Below are 10,553 nucleotides of genomic sequence, written 5' to 3'. Positions count from 1 at the left end.
TTGAGGTAAACCATGAGAGTGGCAAGTTGGGGCTCTCAGAGCTGTCAGCTGGCTGAGATTGTTCAACAGGTAAGATGCAGTCTAGGAAACACCAGTGCCTTCACCTTCTGCTTTGTGTTTACTTTTAGGAAAGATGTCCCTAGCTCTGGAGGAGGTGGTATGAAATCATGAGGCTTCTCATGGTCAGAGAGAAGCCCCTGTCCTTAGCTCCCTTTGTTTCCCATTAGCTGAGAATATATGTCTTGGTTGTAGTTTTCCATTGACAGTCTGAATGTGAGTGTGTGCATAGGGGCCAGGGACCTAAGTATAAGAATGGAGTTTCCAGCTCATGGGTACAGACCTCCTTGCCTCTTCCCTGCCACTAAGCCCAGTTACATCACCTGACCTGTTCCCAAATTCCATTACTCAAACGCCCACACCATCTACCTGATGTGGGGAGGGAGGCAGTCCTAGAACCCCCTGAAGCCCATACTAGAAATCCTGAGTGCAGCTGAGTAAGTGGCAGAATGATTGAGCATCTCCTTCTTCTGCTTTGATGAGCCTCTAACCCAGGCAGGAGATTTATTTCTGTTGTCAATGTTATTTCAGGACTCAGAAACCAGTTGTCTACCTTGCTCTTCAGCCAATCACAGGCAGGGGTAAAGAGGGGAATGGCAGACAATAAGGTCTATTGGGGATAGTGCAAGTTATTTTGAGCTTATCTTATTCTTAGCCAGCAGCCTGGGGTGTCGGTGTCTGCACATGATTCAGTTTTGCCTGGTGGTGGTGGCAGCAGGACACTTTGCTTCAGGTGCTTGACGTTCAGTATTACAGAAATGAATTATGGGAAAAGCAGTTTCCTGATGCTAACACAGTCTCTAAGTAGACTCCTGAAGGATCGGGAGGAAGATTTCATGTAGACAGCCTGCTATGTGAGCAGATGTCGAAATGCCTGTGCCCACTGGGGAACATGGTCTTTATAAAGGAAAACAATCCACCTGGCACTCCAATATGCTGGATCTGATTTTGAGATGAAAGAATATAAGGTCCTGTCATTCTGAGGTTCAGCCCATGAGGCAAGACTAGCAAAGGAAAAGATAAGAGGAGAGTGACTGGTAGAGAAAACTGGGGAAGGGATGCCCTACTCTTTGTTCTCACTCCTCTAAGAGAACAGTGATGGAGCGCCAACATCTACACCTTCTCAGTGCATCAAACACTAGGTGTTGAGTTATCCTGCTTCCTAGAAATGACTTTCCCATTATCTCTACACTACCAAGTTCTTGATGTGTAAAATTCTTCAACAACTCCAGCCCCCAAGTCTTTCTGTTTTTTAGCTGCCTATAAGAATATTAGTGCATTGCTGGACACATAGTAAACTTTCAACAAATGTTGAATGAATTAATGAAAGGTCTGTATTAGTAATTTTTATACTTAAAAACTCAGCAGAACCTTTACTTTCAAATATAATCTTAATCTCAAACTCAATACACAGAATGAATCAGAGTTGAACACTCGAGGATTGGATCAAATCCTGCATCACTGCATTTATTTCTTCTTGTATCTCTAGTGCTGCAGCCAGCCTTTGACAATTCTCAACCTGACTGTGATTCAGATATCCACATGTAGACTCCAATTTTAGGTATCCTGTGTAGGGTATGGTATTGGGAAAAGGAGATAGGAGTGGTCACAAGTAAAGGGGCCAAAAGGCCTAGACAAAGAAAACTCAAAGAGAAGAACACATCAGGAGAGGCAGATGTGACAAGCTATGAACTTTCGCTGGAAATTAGAAATGTGACAGCTATCATTATGAGTGAATATGACTCTTTATAAAAGGCACAAGAAAGAATAAAGAAACAAGGAGTGGGAGGCTAGGGTGGGGCCAAATGTGACTGTGAGGGAAGTATTTAATGAGACACAATCATTCATTTCACATATTCAATACATTTTTAATAATTGCATTGTTATGGGCACTAGAGAAACACCAGTGAGTAGAAATACCTATTCTCATGAAGCTTACATTCTAGTGTGGGGTAGGAGACAGGCAAGAAACAAAGTAAACAAATAGACTCTTTCCCTGAATGATTTCATCCAGCTTTATGGTTTTATTTACCTTCTATATTTTTTTTTAACATTTTCTGCTTGCAGTATTTATTTATAATTTTAATTTTTAATTTTTTAAAATTTCAATAGCTTATTGGGTCCAAGTGGTTTTTGGCTACATGGATGAATTGAATAGTGGTGAAATCTGATATTGTACCCAATATGCAATACTTCATCCCTTGACCCCCTCCCACCCTACCTCTTCTGAGTCTCCAATGTGCATTATACCACTCTATATGCCTTTGTATACCCATGTCTTAGCTCCCACTTGTAAGTGAGAAGATACGATATTTGATTTTCCATTCCAGAATTACTTCACTTAGAATAGTGGCCTCTAGCTCCATTCTAGTTGTTGCAAAAGACATTATTTCATTCTTTTTTTGTGAGTGAGTAGCATTCCATGGTGTGTATATACCACATTTTCTTTATCCACTCATTGGTCGATGGACACTTAGGTTGGTTCCATATCTTCGCAATTGTTAATTGTGCTTCAATAAACATGCGTGGAAGTGTCTTTTTGATATAATGTCTTATTTCCTTTGGGCAGACACCCAGTAGTGGGATTGCTGAATCAAATGGTACATCTACTTTTAGTTCCTTAAGAAATCTCCATACTGTTTTCCATAGGTGCTGCACTAATTTACACTTCTATCAGCAGTGTATAAGCGTTCTCTTTTCAACACATCCACACCAACATCTATTGTTTTTTGACTTTTGAATAATGCCCACTGTGGCTGGGGTCAGGTAGTATTTCATTGTGGTTTTAATTTGCGTTTCCCTGATTAGTGATGTTGAACATTTTTTATGTGTTTTTTGGCTATTGGTATATCTTCTGAGAAATGTCTGTTCATGTCATTTGCCCCCTTTTTGATGGGATTATTTGTTTTTTTTTTTTCTTGCTGATTTGAGTTCCTTGTAGATTCTGGATATTATTCCTTTGTCAGATACATACTTTGCAAATATTTTCTCCCACTCTGTGGGTTGTCTGTTTACTCTGATGATTATTTATTTTGCTATACAGAGGCTTTTTATTTTAATTAGGTCCCACTTATTTATTTTTGTTTTTGTTGCATTTGCTTTTGGGGTCTTAGTCGTCAATTCTTTGCCTAGGCCAATGTTCAGGAGAATTTTTCCAAGGTTATCTCCTAGATTTTGTTATGGTTTCAGGTCTTAGATTTAAGCCTTTGATCCATCTTGAGTTGATTTTTGTATAAGGTGAGAGGGATTCAGTTTCATTCTTCTACACGTGGCTAGCCAGTTTTCCCAGCACCATTTATTTAATAAAGTGTCTTTTCCCGATTCATGTTTTTTGTATGCTTTTTTGAAGATCGGATGGTTGTAGGTATTTGGCTTTATTTCTGGGTTCTCTATTCTGCTCCATTTTTACCATTATATTCAGACTCCTAATTTATATATCCAGTCATGAAGTGTCCTCAGAAGTTTAGATTCACGTATCTAATTGCCAGTTCTTATGAGTCCCTCAGGTTTAACATGACCAAAACAGAATGTTTGATATTGTTCCTCCCACAGCCTATCCCATCTTGATATGGTTTCCCCATTCCTCAGTTGCTCAGGCCAACACCTAAAAGTCACCCTTGATTACTTTCTTTCCTTCACCTCCCTGCTTTCAATCTGTCAACAAGTCTTATTGGTTTCACTGTCAAAATACATGCTGGATCTAACCATTCTTCATCACCTCCATGGCTACCACCCCAATCCAAGCTATTATCATCTCATACCTGAACAACAGCAAGATATCCCTATTCAACAATTAATAATTTCCCATGACTCTAAGAATTAAACAAAAACACTTTTTTAAAGCCACCCACAGATTTTGGTCAAGATCTATCCCCAATGTATTTCTACAACCTCATCTCCTATCAGTCTTTCCTTCTCACAAAGCTCAAGACACATGGGTCTCCTCTGTATTGTTTGAACCAGGCAAGTCCTTCTCCACCTCCTGCTTTTTGCCATGTATTTTTCCCTCTGCCCGCAGTGTTCTTTCTCTTGCTCTTCATATAACTCATTCCTTCCTCTTTCCACTATAACCACCTCAGAGACATCTTTCCTGACTCTCTAAAGTAGACTCAACTCCATTTTTCTGACATAGAACCCTATTTGTTTCTTTCATAATTCTCATCACAGCTTAAAATTATTTCAGCTGTTCATGTGTATATGTGCATATGTGTGTGTGTATGTGTGTTGGTTTATTTGTGTTTCTGTCACTCCCATTAAGCTGCAATAGAGGGGCATAATGGGAGTGAATGTGAATATAGGGGCAATGTCCATCTAATTTTCCATTGTATTTTTAGTGCCTGGCATATTAGTCACTTAATAAAAATGTTTTGAATAAACAAATGGGTGGGGAAGGATTCTGGAACTAGAATATCACGAAAGTTTGAAGAGACAATGAATTTTCTGAGCCCCATACCATCAATCACAGCAATGACTGGTAGGTTAGGCACAAGCTTCCAGGATATAGTCAGGGCCATATATTTTTGTGGCCAGGGAACATAGTATGGAGGCTAGAGCATTAATTGCATTTGCATTAGGTTAATGGAAAAAGACTGGAAGAAGAAATTTAAGTCCAGAGTGAAGCTGGCCTTAATAACCAGTGGACGGGGCTGGGTGCCGTGGCTCACGCTTGTAATCCCAGCACTTTGGGAGGCCGAGATGGGCGGATCACGAGGTGAGGAGATCGAGACCATCCTGGCTAACATGGTGAAACCCCGTCTCTACTAAAAATACAAAAAATTAGCTGGGTGTGGTAGTGGGCGCCTGTAGTCCCAGCTACTCGGGAGGCTGAGGCAGGAGAATGGAGTGAACCCAGGAGGCAGAGCTTGCAGTGAGCCGAGATCGTGCCTCTGCACTCCAGCCTGGGCGGCAGAGCGAGATTCCGTCTCAAAAAAACATAAAAATAAAAATAAAAATAATCAGTGGACACAGAACTTTCTATGTTCAGAGGTGGAACACTACCTAAAGAGACGAAATAAATGCTTTGATAACAGGCAGACCTGAGTATGAATACCGGCTGAGCCACTGACAAGTTAGGTGACTTTCATCAATTTATTTAGTCTACCCAAGCATCAGATTTCTCATCAGCAAAATAGATATGATAAGGTTGCCTACTGCATAGGGTTATTGTAACAAGTAAGTGAATTAAATATGTGTAGCACTTTGAACAGAACCTAGTACATAATATGCACCAGTAATGAACAAAAGGAAGGAGAGGGAGAAAGGGAAGAAATGAGCTCTCCTGTGGGTTGAAGATTGTCCTAGTTCTTGGGGAGAAATCCAAATGGGAAGAGAATAAATTTGCAAGATACACTTATGTCTGTGCCTATTAATTTATAGCAAACTTGCATCTTTTTGCTTACAGGAAAAAAAAGTGTATAGAGTCCTAGATTCTCTATCTCTGTATTGTTACCTTGGCCTTCTTTCTCAGTTAGGTGACTGTGCTGACCTGGACGTGATTACATGGGTTACATTCCCAAAGGTATGGTCATGGTTACATAAACACACTAAAACCCAGTCAATTCATCAGGAGAAAATAGAGTCACTCAAGCTAATTATATGTCCCAGGGCCCAGACCATAAGCCAGCAGTGGCTATCTAGCGCAACAATTTCATGCCATCCATATCCATATTGATTACTTTAGACCAATAAGAAATTTCCTCATATTGTAGTTTGAGGTGGATGTCTTGGTGTAGCATGGAGTTGCAGATGGCTCAGGAGCCAGGAAAGGCTTTCTTCAAAGAATGCCATAAATGCAGTACAATCAAAGGAAGTCACTTTGCTCCTAAATGAGGGCATAAATTCTGAGAAATAATCCTACCAGTAGTCATTCTGGATGTACGAAACAGAAACAGCAGTGAGTTATCAATCCTAAAATTAGGGAAAAATATTTTCTATGAATATTTGTAGTTCATTATTGACTTTGAGGCTCATTATACAAGGACTAAAATATGGAATTTTATGATTACTTTGTATAATTATGTATAGACAGGGAGTGCCAAGCTCCCTTTAAAGTTAGTGAGAGATATGCATGAAGAATGAGAGATAAAATTAGTTTCTATTTTTCAATTTTGTGCAAAGTAGAATTCAATATTTCAAAATGACAAAAGACTCATCTTGTTTTCTAATAGACTATAAAGCACAATAGCACAATTTATTTACATACTTTCCTTCCGAAGCTCAAAGCATTTTTCAGGTGTTCTTTTAGTTATTTTCATAATGGAAAGGGTAAATGGTTTTAATCTCTACTTTTTTCCAGTTATGAAAACTGAGGCACAGAGTGGCCAAGTCATTTACTAACAATCGCAGTAGATTGTTTTTACATTTTTCCCTTTAAAATGAGATGAATAATAATTTCTGCCCTATCTCATAGTGTTGCTGTAAGGATATGTATAGAACACCTCTTGTGTGATTTAAAAGAGTCTAGACCTTACTTTCTACTCCAACCAATACCGTATTAATGATTTCGTTGCAGACTTCCACCCACTTTGTTGTGTGCAACCTGACAGTGTTTCATCTTGAACCTACTGCTGCCATGTCTTGCTCCTTACCCTGTGGTTTTGATGACACCTTGGCATTGGATGTCCTTGGGACCTTCCTTGACCAATGTTTTCCCCTGGACTGATAGCCCCGAGATATACTCCTTCATACTCCTTTAGGTTTCTCAGAAGATCCCAGCCATCCACAGAGATATCCAACTCAAGAATTCCTACCTGCATTTTCATTCCCTCCTTACCTGTTTCACTTCCCTAGCCCTCTTGTCTGTTTTCTGGAATCACTTCCCAAATATACTACCTTCAAGCAAGCCTTTTCCTCAGGCTCTGCTTTCCAGATAAGTAAGCCCAAGACAGAGTGACATGAAATAACATATATAAGATAATTTGAAAACCCAAAAATGCTATGCAATACAAGCTATTAATCTGATTTATGTAATGTTAGTAGTCTTCACACCAATTATAACCATAATAATTATGCTCCTAATGAAGCTATTAAAGGATGGAAGCAAAACTTGGCAGTTTTTTTTTTTTTTCCTGAAACTCTGGATCCTCTACAAATTAGAAGTATTCCTTCCCCTGGAGGAACACTAGGTTTATCAAGGGGTATTCGGGCAAAGGGAGAATTAAAATAATCAATTCCCAGTGTTATCTCAACTTCCATATAATTCAATTCTTAATATTGATCCACCAGAGCCCATGCTCGAAGTCAAGGTGTCTTACCATGGTTCCCTTTTCCTTCCTCTCCATTCATAGTTGCCCTTCTCCCACTCCACAAAAGAAAAGCAGAACATTTATCTTGAATCTTGCTATGATGTATTCTATCACCCAACTATGTTGAAAAATAATAGCAACATTGCTGAGGAAGAGAAAAGCAAAGAGAGCACTGATAAAAAAATAACTTTGGTGGACCCGTCAGTTACTAATGACCCTATAGCTTCTCTATATGTTTACATGCAGAGATTTCCACACAGAGATTTAAAATGACCTTATGAAAGTAGAATATTTACTTATGCACAAGTGTAATACAAAATGTTACTGAAATGCTATCAAGAATGTGATGCCCAGAGCTTCAGAAAAACAGTTTCACCTAATTAGAAGAAAACCCTTCCTTTTCAGCTAATATGCTGCCCTAATTATGTCAAATGAATACTTATAAGGAATAATTTTTAACAATAAAACTAAATTACTAATCTATCTATAATAACTCTCAAGTGTCTTACTCTCTGTCTACCATAAATTTTAGAAGTGCTTGTAGAAGATTTTGATTTGAAAACTGAAATATGACCTGTAAAATATATGGCTGTATGTATGTGCCTGTGTGTTTGTAGTCCATGAGACAAATCCTAAAATAAACAATTTCTAATTTTTTAGTTTGTTTTAACTTCTTATTTTAAAATAATTGTAGACTTTCTCTTTGCAATTAATATATATTTTATTATTCAGTGTTTTCCAGAGAAACAGAGCTAACAGGTATAGATATACGGAAAGATGTTTTTATGAGGGATTGGCTTATGTATTTTTGGAGTCTGAGAAGTCCCATGATCTGCTGTTTGAGAGCTGGAGGCCCAGGAAAGCCAGTGGAACTTCCAGTTCAAATCTGGAGGCCTGAGAACCAGCGGAACAACGGTATAAGTCTCATTCTGAGTTCAAAGTCCCAAGAATGTGGCACATCGATGTCTGAAAGCAGGAGAAGATGGATGTTCCACCTCAAGCAGAGACAGCAAATTCACTCTTCCTCTTCCTTTTTACTCTGTTCAGGCCCTAAACAGATCAAATGATCCTCACATACATTGTTTTTGTCCTGTTTTGTTTTGCATGTCTTGAATATCTTCACTTCTATTTATTTATGTTTTGGTTGACAATTTGTGTATTTTTTATTTTTTGAAAGTTTTATTTTAAGTTCTGGGATACATGTACAATGTGCAGGGTGTGCAGGTTTGTTACATAGGTAAACGTATGCCATAGTGGTTTGCTGCACCTATCAACCTATCACCTAGGTATTAAGCCCAGCATGCATTAGCTATTTATCCTGATGTTCTCCCTTCCCATGCACAGCCCTCCAACAGGTGTTCAGCTCTCACATATAAGTGAGAACATGTGGTGGGTGGTTTTTTGTTCCTGCATTAGTTTGCTGAGGATAATGGCTTCCAGCTCCATTCATGTCCCTGCAAAGGACATGATCTCATTCCTTTTTATGGCTGCATAATATTTCACGGTGTATATGTACCACATTTTCTTAATCCAGTCTATCATTGATGGGCATTTGGGTTGATTCTATGTCTTTGCTATTGTGAATATTGCTGCAATGAACATATGCATGCGTGAATCTTTATAATAGAATGATTTATACTCATGCACATTGTTGATGATGATCTTTTTTAGTCAGTCTACTGAGTAGACAGAGTATATGCTAATGCAAATGCTAATCTCTTCTGGAGACACCCTTACAGACACACCCGGAAATAATGTTCACCAGCAATCTGAGCATCCTTGATCCCAGTCAAGTTGACACATAAAATTAATCATCACATGTATCTTGGAGTAGATACTTTGAAACTATGCAAATATCCTGTTTCTCCTTAAACTTTTGCCCATTGATTTTAGCATCCATTGGTGGATCTTCTCTGCAACAATAATTACTGTGGTGTTCTAATGGTGATTTTCTATTTCCCTCAATCTTTCTACATTTGTTAATTGGAATTCTTCTGTAAAGAAAAGCTGTTCCTTCATAATTTTGTGTTTAACTTTTTTTTATTCTACAAGTTATTATCCTATACTGTTGTTATCTATTCTGTTGCTCAAATTGTTCTCATTTTGATCATAGGGATCTCTAATAATATAGAGAGAAATGTCTTTAAAAGTCAAATGGTTTAAATCATTTGCTTCTGATAAAATTGAGCTAGTTGCATTATCAGTGACTGATCATTAAAAAGTGTGTTGAGGGTAGAACACTGTGTAATGTTTCACACGTAACACAGAAGACATTCAAAGAAACTTCCATTCTTATAAACTTTTTTATATGAACAAAATTTCTCAATACTTTTTCTATAAAAAGTAAAAATTAATGACCAGTGATGAGCTTTTTTTCATAAAAGAAAGAAATTGAATTGATACTGAGACATATCTAAATCTAGCAATTTTCAATAACATTTTGCTTTTTTTCCCCATAGGTTATTGAGGTACAGGTGGTGTTTGGTTACATGAATAAGTTCTTTAGTGGTGATTTGTGAGATTTTGGTTCACCCATCACCTGAGAAATATACACTGCATCCAATTTGCAGTCTTTTATCCTTCATCCCCCTCCCATTCTTCCCCCCAAGTCCCCAAAGTCCACTGTATCATTCTGCCTTTGCACCCTCATAGCTTAGCTCCCACATATCAGTGAGAACATACGATATTTGGCATTCCATTCCTGAGTTACTTCACTTAGGATAATAGACTCCAGTCTCATCCAGGTCGATGTGAATGCCATTAATTGATTCCTTTTTATGTTTGAGTAGTATTCCATATATACCACAATTTCTTTATCCACTCGTTGATTGATGGGCATTTGGGTTGGTTCCATGATTTTGCAATTGCAAACTGTGCTGCTATAAACATGTGTGTGCAAGTATCTTTTTTGAATAATGACTTCTTTTCCTCTGGATAAATACCCAGTAGTGGGATTGCTGGATCAAATAGTAGTTCTACTGTTAGTTCTTTAAGAAATCTCCACACTATCTTCCATAGTGACTGTGCTAGTTTACATTCCCACCAGCAGTGTATAAGTGTTCCCTTATCACTGCATCCACGTCAACATCTACTGTTTTTTCATTTCTTGATTATGGCCATTTTTGCAGGAGTAAGATGGTATTGCATTGTGGTTTTGATTTGTATTTCCCTGATCATTAGTGATGTTGAGCATTTTTTCACATGTTTGTTGGCCATTCGTATAACTTCTTTTGAGAACTGTCTGTTCATGTC

This window comes from Macaca thibetana, chromosome X, assembly GCF_024542745.1.
Source record: "Macaca thibetana thibetana isolate TM-01 chromosome X, ASM2454274v1, whole genome shotgun sequence".
NCBI lineage: Eukaryota > Metazoa > Chordata > Mammalia > Primates > Cercopithecidae > Macaca > Macaca thibetana.
The sequence above is the reverse complement of the archived record's forward strand: the minus strand, read 5'-3'. Positions refer to the sequence as shown.